The following is an 18,151-nucleotide window of genomic DNA, read 5'->3' on the forward strand; positions in this document are numbered from 1 at the left end:
AATGCTTAAAATGGTGGAAAACCTTATCATGCTGATCAGGGGAAGCCAAGCTGCCCCTTCCAAAAGAAAAAGAGATCTGTAGTTTTATCTGAACAGGAGTCCGATGACTCTGATGCATCCGAATATGAAGACATGCAACCCCTCTCTGCTTATGAGGATTCTGATGCAGAGGATTCCATTCCTTCATCCTCTCCCCCAGAGGATTTTTCCTTTGGGGAAACCCTTCACACCTTAAGGGAGCATTTCCAGTGGGAAAGTCAGGACTACCCTCAGTCTAAAAAGAAACTCAGGGAATTCTTAGATCTTCCACAGCACAGACCCATGGCCATCCCCCCAGTCCTGGATGTTGTGGAGGATGTTTTCCTGGAATCCAGCTTGACTCCTAACACCCTCCCTCCTGCACCCCATAAACCAGACAGGCTCTTCAGAGTCCCTGGCTCCCACAAATTTCTTTTTAAAAATTGTACTGCTGACCCTAAGATAATTTCTCAAGGCCCTAAAGGGATTAAAGCAAACTCTGCTAAGAATCCCACCCCCTCAGATAGGGATTCCCAAACACTAGACAGATGGGGTAAAAAAGTATACACTTCAGCTACTCTTGCTATCAGAGCACTAAACTGTCAGTTCCATATGCTACAATTTCAGCGACATACCCTGGAACTCCTCTAACAAAAAATGTCTTCCTTTCCTGCTTGTGCAGAATCTAAAGAGTTACAAGAGTTAATGCATTCTGCAAGTCAAGTAACTAAACACACCTTGCACTGGGGTCTTGATGCCCTAGAAGCTTCTTGCAGGGCAGCAGTCACCAGTTCTGTCCTTAGAACGCATGCATGGCTTAAGCAACAGCCATTGCCAGACCATGCTAAATCTTAATTATAGGATGCCCCCTTGCACAAAGACAACTTATTTGGCGCTAAGGCAGAAGAGGTCTTAAAAAGGATGGTAGAAAAAGCAAATTCTATGCAGACAATTAAGGATTTCATACAGATCCAGCCACCCAGGTTCAGCAGGCATTGCCTCTCCAAGCTCTGGTATTTTCCTGCTACCACCAGGTCAGGTTAGCCCAGACCTCAGGGAACCACACCCCACAGACAGCAGCTACAGGGAATGTAGAGACCTAAGCAGTGGACTACCTCCACTTCAAAACCAGGGAGTTCTAACCCACCCCCTTATGGTAAGAACTCACAATGACTCTCCTACCCCCTCCCTTTGCCCATCTCCACATACCCCTAGGAGAAAAACTCTCCTTTCTTGCAAACACCTGGGTCACCATTAACAACGACCGCTGGGTTCTCAACATAGTGTCCCAGGGATACAAATTGTCTTTCCACACCCTTCCAACTCCAAAAGAGTTCCCAGATCTAAGTCCTTTCCCTGCTCTCCATGAGGGCAGTAGAGCACATTCCTGCAGAGCAGAAAGGCCTTTTTCTGGTACCCAGGAAAGAGGGCACCTGGCATCCCATCCTCTATCTATCTATTCTAAACACCTTCCTGGTGATCCCAAAATTCAAAATGCTCACCCTCCAGCAGCTGCTACCCATGGTCTCCAAGGATGCTTGGCTAGCCACCCTAGATCTAAAGGAGGCCTACCTCCACATTCCTATCAGGGAATCATGCAGGAAATATCTCTGTTTCAGGGCAGGATCAAAGCACTTTTAGTTCTCTGTGCTTCCCTTCGGCTTATCTACTGCTCCCAGAGTTTTCACAAAATGTCTAACTTCGACCATTGCCTTTTGCAGACAAAGGAATATCTAGATTTACCCATACTTAGACAATTGCCTAATTCAGGCAGACAGCCAGGGAAAAGCTGCTCAAGCACCTGGACTTTGTAAAGTCCCTACTAACCTCCTTAGGGTACACAACCAACAAAAAGAAGTCCAAACAGGTACCCAACCAAAGGATTATATTCTGGGAGCAAGCCTGGACACAGCTTTCCAGATGGCATTCCTTGCACCAGAAAAGCAAACCTTCCTTCTCTCAACTAGCCACCAGACCCCAACTATCTGCAAGGAAAATCCTGCAAGCTCTGGGGTTCATGGCATCTTGCATTCTACTCCTTCCATATGCCAGACTGTATATGAGGAAACTACAATAGTACCTAAAAATCCTTTGGTGTCAACACTCTCAAGACCTGGAGACTCTTATACCTATAATACCTTGCCTCAGAAAATGCTTTTTTTGGTGGGCAACAGCATGCTCCCTTAGCAAAGGACTACTTTTCTCACCACCCCAAGCCACTCAGACCCTCACCACAGATGCATCAGATTATGCCTGGGTGCACACCTGGACGGCAGGTGCATACAGGGCCAATGGAGCCCACTGCAAATCCATCTGCACATCAACCAAAAAGAGATGATAGCTGTCCAGCATGCCTTGATAGCTTTCAAGCCCCTTGTTTCCCCAGGGGCTCTCCTGATCAAAACAGACAACACAACTGTGATATGGTATATCAACAAGCAGGGAGGGACTCTGTCCTACCCTCTATGCAGGCTGGCCATGACCCTTTGATACACATCCTCTGCCATGCAACTCCATCTGTTAGCACAATTCCTACCGGGTTCTGTCAACTCTCTGGTGAACCACATAAGCAGAAATCTTCTGGACCCATACGAGTGGCAGCTCAACAGAAGAACCTTCACCCTAATAACTCAGAAATGGGGCACCTCGAAGGTAGACCTCTTTGCCTGCCACACCAACCACCAGCTCAGCAAATTCTGCACCAGGGAGCATCACTGCATGGCTTGGAAAGTGGATGCCCTGTCCTTCCCTTGGGTCAGTCTATCGGTCTATGCCTTTCCTCCACTACCTCTCATCCCCAGGGTACTGCTCAAAATAAAGGAGGAAAAATCAAGGACAATTCTTATAGCTTCAGACTGGCCTCGCCAGCACTGGTACCCCTTGCTGCACAGCCTGTCCCCTCTGCCACCTTGGCATCACCCTCAGATTCTAAATCTCCTGACCCAGAGGGAAGAGTAATTCATGCTTCCCCAATTGCAGACACTCAGTTTGGCAGCATGGCTTATTCCCTAATCCCCAATCAACCTGCCAACCTCAGCAAACAGGTTCTAGATGTTATATGTGAGGCCAGATGCCCTAGCACTAGGAAGTCTTATGCTGTCAAATGGAAAAGGTTCTGCACCTGGATTCAGGCTAAGGGAGCCTATATGGCAAAGCCCTCCCTCCCTGTCATCCTGGATTACTTAGCAGACCTGCTACACAGTGGACTGTCCTTTTCCTCTATTAAAATGAATGCCTCTGCTATCTCTGCTCATTTTCCCACTGAGCAGCCCCTTTTCTCACACCCTCTGATCAAAGAGTTCCTTAGAGGGGCTAGCAACTTGAGGCCACCCATAAGAGCACCAACCCCAGCTTGGGTCCTTTAACTTTGTGTTGGAAAAGCTCACCCCCCCCCCCCCCTTCAAACCTGCCTGTTCAGCAGAACTAAAATTTCTCTTCTGGAAGACAGCTTTCCTTCTGGCCATCACTTCAGCCAGAAGGGTCTCCGAGCTGCAAGCACTCATGGTTATGGAACCCTTCATCATCTTCCATGCTGACAAGATATCAATCAGGACTAATCCATCCTTCATACCCAAGGTGGTGTCCAGTGTGGCTGTCAACCAATCCATTCATTTCCCCATCTTTTTTTCTAACCCACAGAACAAGGGGGAAGGATACTGCACTCTCTAGATGTGCACAGACAGCTCAGATTCTATCTAGAGAGGACTAAATCATTCAGAATGTCTGATCAATTGCTGGTTAGCATTGCTGCAGGGGCAGAGGGCAAAGGCATATCCAAACAAACCATCTCCAAATGGATAGCACACTGCATCCATTTCTGTTACAAACAACACCAAAAGCCTCCCCCCAAGGGGATCAGGGCTCAGTCCTCCAGAGCAGCCTCCACCTCTGCAGCTTACCTCAGAGAAGCCCCCACCAGGGACATCCTGGAGGCTGCCACCTGGACATCTGTTCACACCTTAACTAAACATTACCACCTGCCTATCTTCTCCAAATCCGGGGCAGGGTTTGCCTCTGCAGTCTTGCAGGGCATCCTAGCCAGCCCCTAGTTTCCTTGACTGCCTCCACACTTTTTCCTCAGTTTTGGGAATCAACCCAAATGTGACGACTGCAACAGTGAATACACTCAAACATCTACATTTAAGGCAACTGTACACAATTGTACTTTTAACTGTTTTTAATTTCTACTCAAGTATTTTTTTTTATCCTCCTGGTAATACATGACAGTGGATTCTGTTCTCCATTTTCACTTTTTATAAGCATGCTGTGTTAGTACTGCAGGTGTGGACTTTTTATGGTTCTAAATATACCTCTTTCTTCTAAAATTGCTTTATTTCGCTATGATTAGTGTGTATGTATATATATATATATATATATATATATATATATATATATATATATATATTTCAAGTATATTTCATTGGCATAGGAAGATGTTTATCTTCCTCCTCTGACCCATTTCCATTTTCTTTATATCATTCCTTCAACCATGTATAATCATGTATTATAAATGAAAGTATTATTTTCTGTTCAAAGTTTCCCTAATTTCCTCAGGTTGTGAAGTTTTTTTTTTAATTCCCTTTACATACAAGGTGCCATAATATCCTGTTTATAAATGTATACATTTTGACATGGATCTACTGCATGTGCTGACATCCCAGTAGCTCCCCGTACACCTACTTGCTTCTACTTGCTCAAAAAATCAAGTGTTGTAACGTCCACTATCCCAATCTTCTGTTTCTACATTGCCATCCCAACACCTGATCCTACAAACTGCATAGCCCTAACAGGGCCTAATCCCTAATTCCTGCCAGTTTACACCCCTACTCCCTGGTAACTTAACTTAAACTGCCATTCCCCTTCCCTAACGCTAAAGTCCCTGATCAATCTATAAAACTAAAACTCCAACCCACTCTCTAAATATAAATTTCCCAATTGCTCCCTTTCTGCAAACTTTCTTCCTGCTCCCTAACCCTAAAATCCCCCTCTGCTCCCTCTGCTCCCTAATTCTAAGCCCCCCACTCTCAAGTATTAACCTGTCGTCCCACTCTCTCCCCACAGCTGCTTTCATGAACTCATATTAGAGTTTCAGCATGAGCAGCGGTGTAGTTGAGCTAGTATTTTTGAGCACTTGAGGTCCTGTAGTGAACCCCTGTTACACTTACACACACACACACACACACACACACACACACACACACACACACACACACACACACACACATACACACACACACACACACACACACACACACACACACACACACACACACACACACACACACACACACACACTCTGCATCCTTTTAAAGTAGACTTCTTATATGCTAGTTTCTCTCTCTTAACATAGTGTTCTTTATTACTAGAACCAGAGACATGTTAAAATAACAGTGGAAGATGTTACTCCCTCATGTTGGAAGATGTCCAGTGGGTTAATGTGGAAGAGCAGAGGACATGTACAAATAATGACATTGATGGACTAAATCAGAAAGGATGCCCATCTGCTGACATTCTTACATATGAAAGGAAAGAAGGCAAGCCTGATGCTACAAAGAACTATGTGCCATTGAAACATGGAATATAAGAGCAATGTAACAAGGTAAAGTTGAGGTGGTTAACGACAAAATGAGAACAAGGGAATTAGTGAATTAAAATGGCTTGGAATGGGTCATTTTACATTATTAAGTCATCAGACAGTCTTCTGTGGTCAAGAATCTTGCAGAAGAAATGGAATAACTCTTATAGTTAATAAAAGGTTGTCAAAATCAGTCCTTGGTTACAATCTAAACTACAATAGAATGATCTCAATCAGATTGTAAGGGAAGCCATTAGGCTTTACAGTGATACAAATTTATTCACTTACTGCTGATCTGATGAGGAGGAAATTGACCAGTTTTATGAGACTTCTGTAACAGCTTTTTGAAATAACATCAAAAAGGTATTATATTCATCATAGGTGACTGGAATACTAATGATTGTAGTTAAATTAGAACTGAAATAGTGGACAGGTTTGGCCATAGAATATGAAATGAATCAGAATATAGACATAGAATTCCTGCAAATTATTTCATTGACCATAGCAAACACTCTGTGTCAATAGCCCATGAGATCTAGTACTAGTTAATACGGAAATTAGATTGACTATATACTTTGCAGTCAGAGCTTGATAATTTGAACACGCCAACAAAAACAAAAACAGGAACTTCTTATTGCAAAGTTTAGTAATAACCTAGAGAAAACAGGAAAAATATCTAGGCCAGTGATGTATGAGTTCGGTAATAATCCAAGTGAATATGTAGTAGAGGTGATTTTTTTATTGAATTATCACTTGTGACATAGGCAAATTTACATTCATATAAAAGTAATCAAATTATAATTAACATAGCAAACATTACACTTCACATATATTGCCATATTTTTCATATAACCTGAGCAACATTACATAAATTATTCAATTCCTGCCTTTTTTAAACAAGAAACATCTTTATTAAACCATCACTAAGTACATAGGCAATCATATAGTTATATAAATGAAAGAAAAGCACAATAACAGACTCCTAGTTGCAAGAATTTTCTATCACAAGCCATACTAACACATTCCCAGTTGCAAACATTATACATCACTTATAATCTACCCAATCTTTTTCAGCCATATATTACATAGCTCATTTAAGTCCTGCCGTCTTTTAAACCTCATTCCTCCCTTTTATGTATTGTTCCCACAATTCCCATTTTTTCCTATGCAGTTTGCTCCTACACTTTTCTTAGAGGTGATAAACAGATTTGAAGAATTAGACCTGGTAGATAGAGCATTGAAAAGAACTAGGGTTAGAGGTTCATTCTATTGTCCAGGAGGAGGCATTAGAAAATATTTGACATTTTAAGGAGACTAAGAAGGTGTCTGTGATGGCTTTAGAAGTGGCCAAGTAAAGCAATGATGGAGAATAAAAGGCAATGGAGATAGGGGAAAAGTACCTCAAACTAAATTTAGGGTTTCAGAGAATAGCAAGGAGAGATCAGGAGATACATTTAGATCAGACGAGCAAAGAACTGGAAGAAGACAGTAGAAAGGGAAGGAAACAAGATCTGTTCAAGAAGGTTGGTGATTTCAAGGAAAACTTCTTGGGGTGAGTAGGCATGATAAAATAGAAAAATGAGAGGGACCAAACAAAAGCAGATAATAGTAAGATGAGGTGTCAAGAATATACAAAAGAGCTGTATAACAATGAACCTAACATTACTAATACATATGCTAGTATGTTCTTTCATCTTTAGTCAGACAACCCAAAGACTGAAGTAAGATGGGCCCAAAAAACCTTGCTAACAACAAGGCTGTAGGAAGTAATGAAATTTCAGCTGAGTTGCTTTAAATCCTGCAAAATGATGCCGTGACAGTGCTGCTTAGAATTTCCAGTAAATTTGGAAAACATGATACTTATTGGAAAAATTGTCAATTCATATTCCAATTCCAGTAAAGGCAGTACTCTGATTATTGAACAATTGCACTTGTTTTCCATGCTAGCAAGGTAACGCTCAAGATCCTGCAAGCTAGACTCCAGTAATATGTGGAGTGAGAACTACAGAGTGTGCAAGCTGTTCCAGGAAAATATTTACTGATGGTTCTAAAATCGTTTACTTTGTGGGACATAGCAAACTTTGCTAAATATTCAGCTTCCTGTGGAATATGTATGCAGTACATGAAACAAGATTTAGAACCAAGTATAGAAAACCTGACAGGTTTAAGATTGGGAAAAGAGTAAGAAAGGGCTGTATACTGTCGCCCTATTTATTCAGTGTATACGCTGAATATATTATGAAAAATGCTGGGCTAGGCAAATCAGACACTGGAATCAGTACTGCTGCGAAAAATATTAACCTCAGATATGCATATCATAACAATCTAATGGCAGAAAATAAAGAAGAGTTAAAACGCCAGTTGAAGAAGGTGAAAGATGAAGTGTAGAAACTGGTTTGTTGCACAATATAAAAAATAAGTAAATAAAATAAAAATATGTCATCTAGCCCTAACAGTTCTTTGAAAATAGAGGGGAGAGGGAGTTAGATTGAGTAACAGATTTCTTTTTCTGCTCAAAAATCTTTGCAGATGGTGACTGCTGTCATCACATTAAACGCTTCTTGTTTTTTGAAAGGATAGGTTTCTGGTGAATCTGGCAAAAACTTTATAAATCACATTGCCAACAAAAATCCTTATAGTCAGTGCTGCGGTTTTCCTGGAAAACATTTGATGTTCTTCGTGTTTCACTGTTGCAGTCATTACATTTGGGTAATCTGCTGGTAGGTTGCCCTCAGTCGGCCTGAATAGCAAAGTCTTGGGTCCTGCATAGGTTGCTGTCTCTTCTTCCATGACGTCAGGTCGTCAGGGGTATAAAACATGCAGCCAACGCCATTTTAATCAGTCTTTCTTGCCGCAAGGTGCTCAAAGCAGAAGCAGTTCGCAAGTGCCAGTCGGCCAACTCCTGTAATTTTCGTTTGCGAGTTTCAGAACCAAAGTCTTCAACCCAAAGCTAAGTACCCCGTTGGGGGAAACTTTTTCTTGCTCCTTACTGATGTCAGTAAAAGTTAATAATTGTATTACTTGTGGGAAGCAAATACCTCATAAGGATTTTCATTTGTACTGTATTCCTTGCCTAGGCCCTGACCACAATGTGCCTTGCTGTCGGTTTTGTGCTAAATTTATCCAACGCACTATTAAGCGTCAGTATATTTTTGCTTCTAAATATTTTGGCTCAAGATTTAACTATCCAGAAATGTCGTCGGTTAGCAATCCGACTACTGGAATTCACAAAAAACACAAAGGAAAAGACAGAGACAGACTGTCGAGGTCCAAAACCGATGAAGCTTCTCCTAAGCCAGTCGCCAGTTCGCCGGTACTCAGTGATGCGCTTTCGCAGCCCCTGATGCCTGCTACTTTTGATTTGCAGGCCTCTACCAAGTCCCATTCGGAGTCTGGTATGCTGCGAAACACTTCAAGTATTATACCCGTGGATGTCTCTCCCTTAGATGGGTCCAGAGCCACTTAACAGGCACCGGCTTCTGAGGGTGTTTTCAGGCCTAAAGATTTGTATATTAAACTGACGCCATCATCAAAAACAAGGCCAAAACAAACTTCTATGTCTACAAAACCAATGCATGGGCCACGTGTTCAGGCCCCTATGCCTAAAAAGCAAATGATCAAAATGGCTGAGGATTTAATTACCTTGATCAGGGGTTCCCAACCCCCTCCTGCTAAGAGGCCTAGGCAAGGCACTGATTATGAGTCTTCAGATCAGGTTTCCATTTCTTCTGATTCCTCTTCTGATCAGGAATTTTCTATTCCCCCTTATGAGGACTCTGATGCAGAAGAATCCATCCCTTCTGCTTCCTCTCCTGAGGATTTTTCTTTTGGAGAAACTTTGCATATCTTAAGGGAACATTTTCATTGGGAGAGTCAGGATTTTTCAGAATCTAAAAAGAGGCTTAGGGATTTCCTTCTTCTTCCTCAGCATAGGCCTTTGGCTATACCTCCTGTTTGAGACATTGTTGATTATGTTTTTTCAGAATCCAGCATGGCTCCTGATTCCCTGCATCCAGCTTCTAGTAAGCCAGACAGGTATTACAGGGTTCCTGACTCACACAAATTTCTTTTTAAAAACCCTACTGCTGATCCTGAAACAATTTCTCAGGGTCCCAAGGGTGCTAAGGCTTCTACTGCTAAAAATCCTACCCCTTCTGATAGAGACTCCAGGGTGCTGGATAGATGGGGTGAGAAGGTTTACACGTCTGCAACCCTGGCTATCAGGTCTTTAAACTGTCAATCTCATATGCTTTAATATCAGCAGCATGTCATGGGCTTACTGAAACAGAAAATTATGTTGATTTCTGACTGTGTGGAAAATAAAGAGTTATAGGATTTATTGCATTCAGCTGAACAAGTTGGAAAGCATACTTTGCAATGTGGATGTTCATCGTATTACACTGCTGCAGTCATTACACTTGGGTCATCCTGCCGTCAGGTGGCTCCCCAGTCAGCCTGAGTTCCAAAGTCCCGGTCCGGCGTCGGTTGCTGTCACCTCCTTCCTGACATCATTGTGACAGGGGTATATAAGATGCAGCCGAAGCCATTTTCTTCAGTCTTTCTTGCCGCGCGGTGCCCGAAGCAAAAGCAGTTTGCAAGTGCCGGTCAGCTGTCTCCTGAGATTTTCATTCCGAATCCAGAACCGAAGTCTTCTACAAAGATAAGTACCCCATTGGGGAAACTTTTTCTTGCCTCAGACCGATGTCAGTAAAAGTTAATAGCTGTACTTCTTGTGGGAAGCAAATACCTCATAAGGATTTCCATTCCTATTGTATCCCATGCCTAGGCCCTAACCACAACGTCACTGGTTGTCGGTTTTGTGCTAGGTTTAACAAGCGCACTATTAAACATTGGTTTGATTTTGCCCGACATTATTTTGGTAGAAAATTCAATTATACCATGCCGTCGGAACTTCCGACGACTGCAATACACAAAAAGCGCAAAGACAAGGATAGGCATCCGAGGCCCAAAACTGACGACGAAGCCTCTTCTAGGCCAGTCGCCGGTTCTCCGGTTTTCAGCGAGGCGCCTTTGCAGCCCTGACCACCGCTTCTATAGAACCTCAAGCCGCCTCTGACTTCCACGTGGAGATGGCTGGGCCTTCGGATACACAAGTTCTTCAGCCTACCGAGACTAACCTTTCAGAGGGCTCCGGAGTAGCTGAGCAACCCACAGCTACAGAGGGTGTCTTCAGACCTACTCAGTTAAGCATTAAGCCCTCAGCTAAGTCTAAGCCTCCTTTAAAGTCAAAGAAACAAATACAGCATTCTCCAGGACAGGCCTCCATGCCTAAGAAACAAATGCTCAAAATGGCCGAAGACCTAACCACTCTTATCAGGGGGTCCCATTCCTCTCCTGATAAAAGGTCTAGACAGGATGCAGACTATGACTCATCCGACCAGGTGTCCATCTCTTCTGATTCATCCTCAGACCTAGGATACTCTTTACCCCCTTATGAGGATTTTGATGCTGAGGAATCAATTCCATCAGCCTCACCGCATGAGGACTACTCCTTTGGGGAAACCCTACACACCATAAGGGAGCATTTCCACTGGGAAGGCCGGGATTGTTCAGAATCCAAGAAAAGGCTCAGAGACTTCCTCTTATTACCTCAACACAGATCCCTTGCTATTCCGCCAGTGTTGGATATTGTGGATAATGTGTATACTGAATCCCTGATTCCTTACCTCCAGCTCCTGTTAAACCTGACAGATACTACAGAGTCCCTCCTGACTCTCATAAATTTCTGTATAAAAACCCTGTAGCTGACCCTGAAACTATTTCTCAGGGACCCAAAGGAGTTTAGGCCTCATCAGCCAAGAATCCAGTTCCCTCTGACAGAGATTCCAGAGCATTAGACAGATGGGGAAAGAAAGTATATACGTCTGCAACTTTAGCAATGAGAGCCTTAAATTGCCAGTTTCACATGTTAAAATATCAGGAATTTTTACTGTCTCAGTTAAAACAAAAAATGCTTCCAGAATCAGATCCTCCTAATTTTAAAGAAATGCAGGATTTATTGCATGCAGCTGAACAAGTGGGAAAGCATACTTTGCAAGGTTTTGATTCTCTAGAGGCCTCCTGCAGAGCAGCAGTTACAGGCTCTGTCATTAGAAGACATGCTTGGTTAAAAGAACATACGTTACCAGATCATGTTAAAGCAAAATTATTGGATGCACCTTTGCAGCAGGATGTGTTATTTGGAGTTAAGCCCCAATGAACGTCCACAAACTACAGAAGCTTCGATGCACCAAAGCCCCAGAAAACAGATGTAAAAACACAAAATTTAATATTCAAATGTAGTTTAAAAAACAGTCACTCCAGGTCCAGTTAATAAGGTACTTCGATACCCAACACAAAATTACAAACAAGTAGAAATAGTATTAGTATTATCCAAAAAAGTTAAAAGCACACAATTCCAACACTGGGTTACAAGGCAGCCAAACAAAAACTAAAATCCAGTATGTAAAGCGCTTTTCGTTCGGGTTATACCCGAACTTCTTCAGACAACCTTCTCAAGCAATAGTTGAATTTAAATAGTCAAAATAGGTATTTCTTTCATTCCTGTCCAATCAGGTAAAGGCTCAAATCAATTCGTTTTCTAACAATAATTTGAGAATTAAAGAAAAATAAACTAAAATAAACTAGTAGAGTCATTAAGTTACATTATGTTGAGTTACATACTGTATGTTCAAATGTTAAGTGTTCAAGTATTCTAAGTGGCCAGTACCCAAGTTCTTAGTTGTTGAGTGAAGAGTTTTAGGTTATTCCAAAGATGTTGTAAAAGAACAGTATAAAGTAACACTGTCTCAGTCCTTCATACTAGTTCTAATTGTACCATCCACACAGTTGCAACAAAAAATAGTATGTGAAATAAAATCAAGTGAACCAGAAAATGCAGCAGAAAATATCTACCCCCTTAAAAGATAGTAGGTAAATAGTTTCAAATAGTTTCACCTAGTGTTTTAACTTAATAGTTTAACGTAATAATTTTTTGCACTAACAGTTAAAAACTAACCCTCATCCTGAACAACTCGGAAAAAAACACAAAAGTGTCACCTGGTATTACTGTTGAACACCAATATTTATGTTACATGTACTATATTACCTGTATAAACTTCTTAGTTTTAAAATACATGAAATGCTACAAGATTCATTTAGCCCAGGTTCTACATATGCATTTAATCTAAGTTGCCAGTTAAGTTCATTTTTCTCCAACAGTAGCTTCAATAAACTATCATTGACCCCACACCTACTTTCAGTGTTCTGCTTAACCTGTGATATTATCCTATCGGATTTACAAACATATTTACGCTATTAGCAAGAAGAACCCTAATAATGCATTGGCCCACCACGGTGAACAAAAAGGTCATTATTTTAAATTTAGGATAATATCACATAATGTAACATAAATATTGGTGTTTAACAGTAATACCAGGTGACACTTTTGTGTTTTTTTCCGAGTTGTTCAGGATGAGGGTTAGTTTTTAACTGTTAGTGCAAAAAATTATTACGTTAAACTATTAAGTTAAAACACTAGGTGAAACTATTTACCTACTATCTTTTAAGGGGGTAGATATTTTCTGTTGCATTTTCTGGTTCACTTGATTTTATTTCACATACTATTTTTTGTTGCAACTGTGTGGATGGTACAATTAGAACTAGTATGAGGGATTGAGGTAGTGTTACTTTATACTGTTCTTTTACAACATCTTTGGAATAACCTAAAACTCTTCGCTCAACAACTAAGAACTTGGGTACTGGCCACTTAGAATACTTGAACACTTAACATTTGAACATACAGTATGTAACTCAACATAATATAACTTAATGACTCTACTAGTTTATTTTAGTTTATTTTTCTTTAATTCTCAAATTATTGTTAGAAAACGAATTGATTTGAGCCTTTTCCTGATTGGACAGGAATGAAAGAAATACCTATTTTAACTATTTAAATTCAACTATTGCTTGAGAAGGTTGTCTGAAGAAGTTCGGGTATAACCCGAATGAAAAGCGCTTTACATACTGGATTTTAGTTTCTGTTTGGCTGCCTTGTAACCCAGTGTTGGAATTGTGTGCTTTTAACTTTTTTGGATAATACTAATACTATTTCTACTTGTTTGTGATTTTGTGTTGGGTGTCGAAGCACCTTATTAACTGGACCTGGAGTGACTGTTTTTCTAAACTACATTTGAATATTAAATTTTGTGTTTTTACATCCGTTTTCTGGGGCTTTGGTGCATCAAAGCTTATTTGGAGTTAAGGCAGAAGAGGTATTAAAGAAAATTGAGGATAAGGCAAAATCTATGCAAACGGTGAAGGATTTCTTACAGGTTCAGCCTCCTAGATTTAGCAGAAACTGGCCAGCTAAGAATTGGTCCTTTCCAATTACAGACAGACCTCAAAAAGGAAAACTGGCACTCTTCTACCACAATTGGCAAATGATCACCAAAGACAAATGGGTTCTCAACATTGTATTTCAAAGTTACAGGTTCCACTTTCACACTCTGCCAAGGTTAAAAGGAATGCCAAACCTGCCACCAAATCAAGGGGCAGAGGCTCAAAAACAAATCACAGCACTCATGGATATGAGAGCTATTCAAAAGGTACCTTCACAGGAGCAAGGTCAAGGATTTTACTCAAGACTCTTTCTGGTACCCAGTAAGGACAATGTCTGGAGGCCCATTCTGGATTTTTCATCTCTAAACACTTACCTGGAAGTTCCGAAATTAAAAATGTTGACATTACAGCAGCTTCTTCCCATGCTGGGCAAGAAAGCTTGGCTCGTGACTTTGGACCTCAAAGAGGCATACCTGCATGTCCCTATCAGACAAAACTGCAGAAGATACCTCAGTTTCATAGCGGGTTCAATGCACTACCAATTCTCTGCACTGCCCTTTGGCTTATCTACCGCGCCCAGGGTCTTCACAAAGTGCCTGGCACCAGTAATTGCATTTTCAGACAGAAAGGAATTTGAAATTAATCCATACCTCGATGACTGCCTGATTCAAGCAGAGAGCAAGGACATTCTTCTAAAGCATCTGGCGTTTGTAAAAAAGTTAAGTTGCCCGGGGTACACAGTAAACGAAAAGAAGTCAAAACTAGTGCCCTCACAAGAGATTATATTCGTGGGTGCCAGCTTGAACACAACGGACCAGATGGTTTATCTCATTCCTGGGTGCCAGCTTGAACACAACGGCCCAGATGGTTTATCTCACACCAGACAAACAAGGACAACTGACTCCATACTTTCAATTGATGGCAACGATGACCCAACTCCCTGCGAGAAAAATTCTGCAGGCCTTGGGTTACATGGCATCTTGCATACTACTAATTCCATATGCCAGACTGCATATGAGGAAACTACAATGGTACCTAAAGAATGTATGGTCTCAACACTGTCAAAGTTTGGAAACAGTTATACCACTAATCCCTTGCCTTCAACAGGAGTTTCAATGGTGAGCTCAAGCTTGTCACCTCAACAAGGGACAGCCTTTTACACAACCCACAGCCAGGCAAACACTGACAACAGATGCATTGGATTATGCCTGGGGAGCACACATGGCAGGAAAATGTATTCACGGCACGTGGCCTGCAGAACAAAGGCATCTTCACATCAATCAAAAAGAGATTCTAGCTGTACAAAATGTGCTTATAGCTTTCAAGGACCTGTGGCATCCAGGACACACCACAGTTATAAGGTACATAAACAAGCAAGGGGGCACTCACTCCTACCCCCTATGCAGACAAGCTATGACCTTGTGGAACACAGCTATAAGCCTGCAAGTTCATCTGCAAGCACAATTCCTGCCAGGAGACAAAAACACACTGGCAGACGAACTAAGCAGAAACATCATGGATCCCCATGAATGGGAGTTGAATCCACAAATATTCAGAATGATAACACAGTAATGGTGGAGCCCGCAGATAGATCTGTTTGCATCCCCAATAAACTGCCAGCTACAGAAATTCTGCATAAGGAGTTACCATCCACAAGCATGGAAAGTGGATGTCCTCTCTTTCAGCTGGGTGAATCTACAAGTATACGCTTTCCCACCTCTACCTCTCCTGCCAAAGGTACTCATAAAAGCCAGGCAGGAAGAGACAAAGATGATCCTGATTGCACCAGACTGGCCACGCCAGAACTGGTACCCAATCTTAAAGAGCTTAGCACAAGAACCACCCTGGATTTTGCCTCAAATCCCACATCTACTGACTCAGCACAACAAACAAATACTACACAGCCAGCTAAAGACTAGCTGCATGGAAGATTCCTTAGTCAAGCAAACAATGCCTCTCTCCAAAGCTGTTATGGATGTTATTCTGGAGGCCAGAAGGCCTAGTACCAGGAAAAGCCTACTCGGATAAATGGAAGAGATTCTGTGCCTGGAACCAAACTCACAGCCTCGACCCTCTTGTCCCAAACATTCCTCAGATACTACAATACTTAACTGAGATGCTAGACAAAGGACTCTCTTTCTCATCCATCAAGATCCACGCCTCTGCCATCTCTGCTCATTACAACACGGATCCACCAATTTTCTCTAATCTTCTGTTAAAACAGTACCTCAGAGGGGCTAAAAACATAAGACCACCCCATAGAGCACCTACTCCAACTTGGAACCTCAACTTTGTTTTGGAGAAGCTAACTTTACCTCCATTCAAGCCAGCCAACACAGCAGAATTAAAATATATCTCTTGGAAAACTGCTCTGCTCATGGCAATAACATCAGCACGAAGAGTTTCAGAATTACAGGCACTAATGGCAGTGGAACCTTTCCTCATTTTCCACCAGGACAGGGTGTCTTTAAGAAATAACCCTACTTTTATGCCAAAGGTGGTATCCAGTGTGGCTCTAAACCAAACTATTCACCTGCCAACTTTTTATCCTAAACCACAGAATAAAGAGTAGAGACTTCTGCACTCTTTGGACATTCACAGGCAGTTACGCTTCTACTTGGACAAAACAAAAGCTAGCAGAAAATCTGAGTAATTATTGGTAGCATATGCTGCAGGAGCACAGGGAAAGGCCATTTCAAAACAGACTATTTCAAAATGGATAGGACACTGCATACGTTTCTGCTACACATATCATGGAAAACCTGTTCCTAGCAGCATTAGACCTCACTCCACCAGGGCAACAGCCACTTGCAACTTGGAGTTCTGTACATACCTTCATCAAGCATTACCATCTGCCTCTGTACTCTAAACCCAGAGCTGGCTTCGCCACTGCAGTGCTGCAGAGCCCTGTAGCCACCCCTAATGCCTTATAGAACCAGCCACCCTTCCTCAGCTTTGGGATTCTACCCAAGTGTAATGACTGCAGCAGTGTAATACGATGAACATACTACAGTTTTGTACCTACCATAAATGTAGATGTTAGAGTATATACACTGCTGCAGTCCAGGTTACCCTCCCTCCTTCCCCTCTTACTGGCTGGTATGTGCCAATGTCTTCTACCCTTACTACCTATGGGGAATATTTGCTGGTAGCTGTAAGTTGTTTTTGCTTTTCTTATGTATGTTTTATTAGCAATTGGAATTGCCTACCTATTTAGGGACACCTGACATCTGGGGCAATAAAAACTGAAGAAAATGGCATTAACTGCATCTTATATACCCCTGTCGCAATGATGTCAGGGAGGAGGTGATAGCAACCGACGCCGGACCGGGACTTTGGAACTCAGGCCGACTGGGGAGCCACCTGACGACATAATGACCCAAGTGTAATGACTGCAGCAGTGTATATACTTGAACATCTACATTTATGGTAGGTACAAAACTGTACTTTTTGATTCTTTGGAGGCCTCTTGCAGGGCCGCCGTAACTGGATCTGTGATAAGAAGGCATGCTTGGCTCAAGGAGCAAAATCTGCCTGATCATGTTAAAGCAAAATTGTTGGATGCTCCTTTATAACAGGACAGTCTTTTTGGTAATAAGGCAGAAGAAGTTTTGAAAAAGATGGAAGACAAAGCTAAATCTATGCAAACTGTAAAGTATTTCTTACAAGTGCAGCCATCCAGGTTTAGTAGGCACTGGCCTACTAAGAACTGGTCCTTTCCAGTACCCAACAGAACTGCTCAGGTCAAACCCAGACACTCCAAAGGCTCCAGGTTTCAGTCACAAGGAACCTACAGAACAAAACAATGGGGTGCCTCCACCTCCAAATCTTAAAGTAGCAAGCCCCCCCCCTTTATGGTAAACAGTCTCAATGACTTTCCTCTGCCATTTCCAAGCACTTATCTTTTGACAGCCCCTTTGGGGGGAAAATAGCACTTCATGCACAAAATTGGCATCTAATTACCCAGGACAAGTGGATCTTAAATATAGAATCCCAGGGATACAGATTTCATTTCCACACATTGCCAATTCCAAACGGATGGCCAGATCTGCCTCCAAATCAGTGGGCAGAGGCCCAGAAACAAGTTCTGTCCCTCATGGATATGGGGGCTATTCAACCAGTACCAGAAAAGGGAAAAGGACAAGGTTTTTATTCAAGACTTTTCCTGGTACCCAGAAAAGACAACTCATGGCATCCAGTTCTGGACTTATCCATTCT

This window comes from Protopterus annectens, chromosome 5.part0 (genome assembly GCF_019279795.1).
Source record: "Protopterus annectens isolate FY-2018-M chromosome 5.part0, PAN1.0, whole genome shotgun sequence".
NCBI classification, from domain to species: domain Eukaryota; kingdom Metazoa; phylum Chordata; order Ceratodontiformes; family Protopteridae; genus Protopterus; species Protopterus annectens.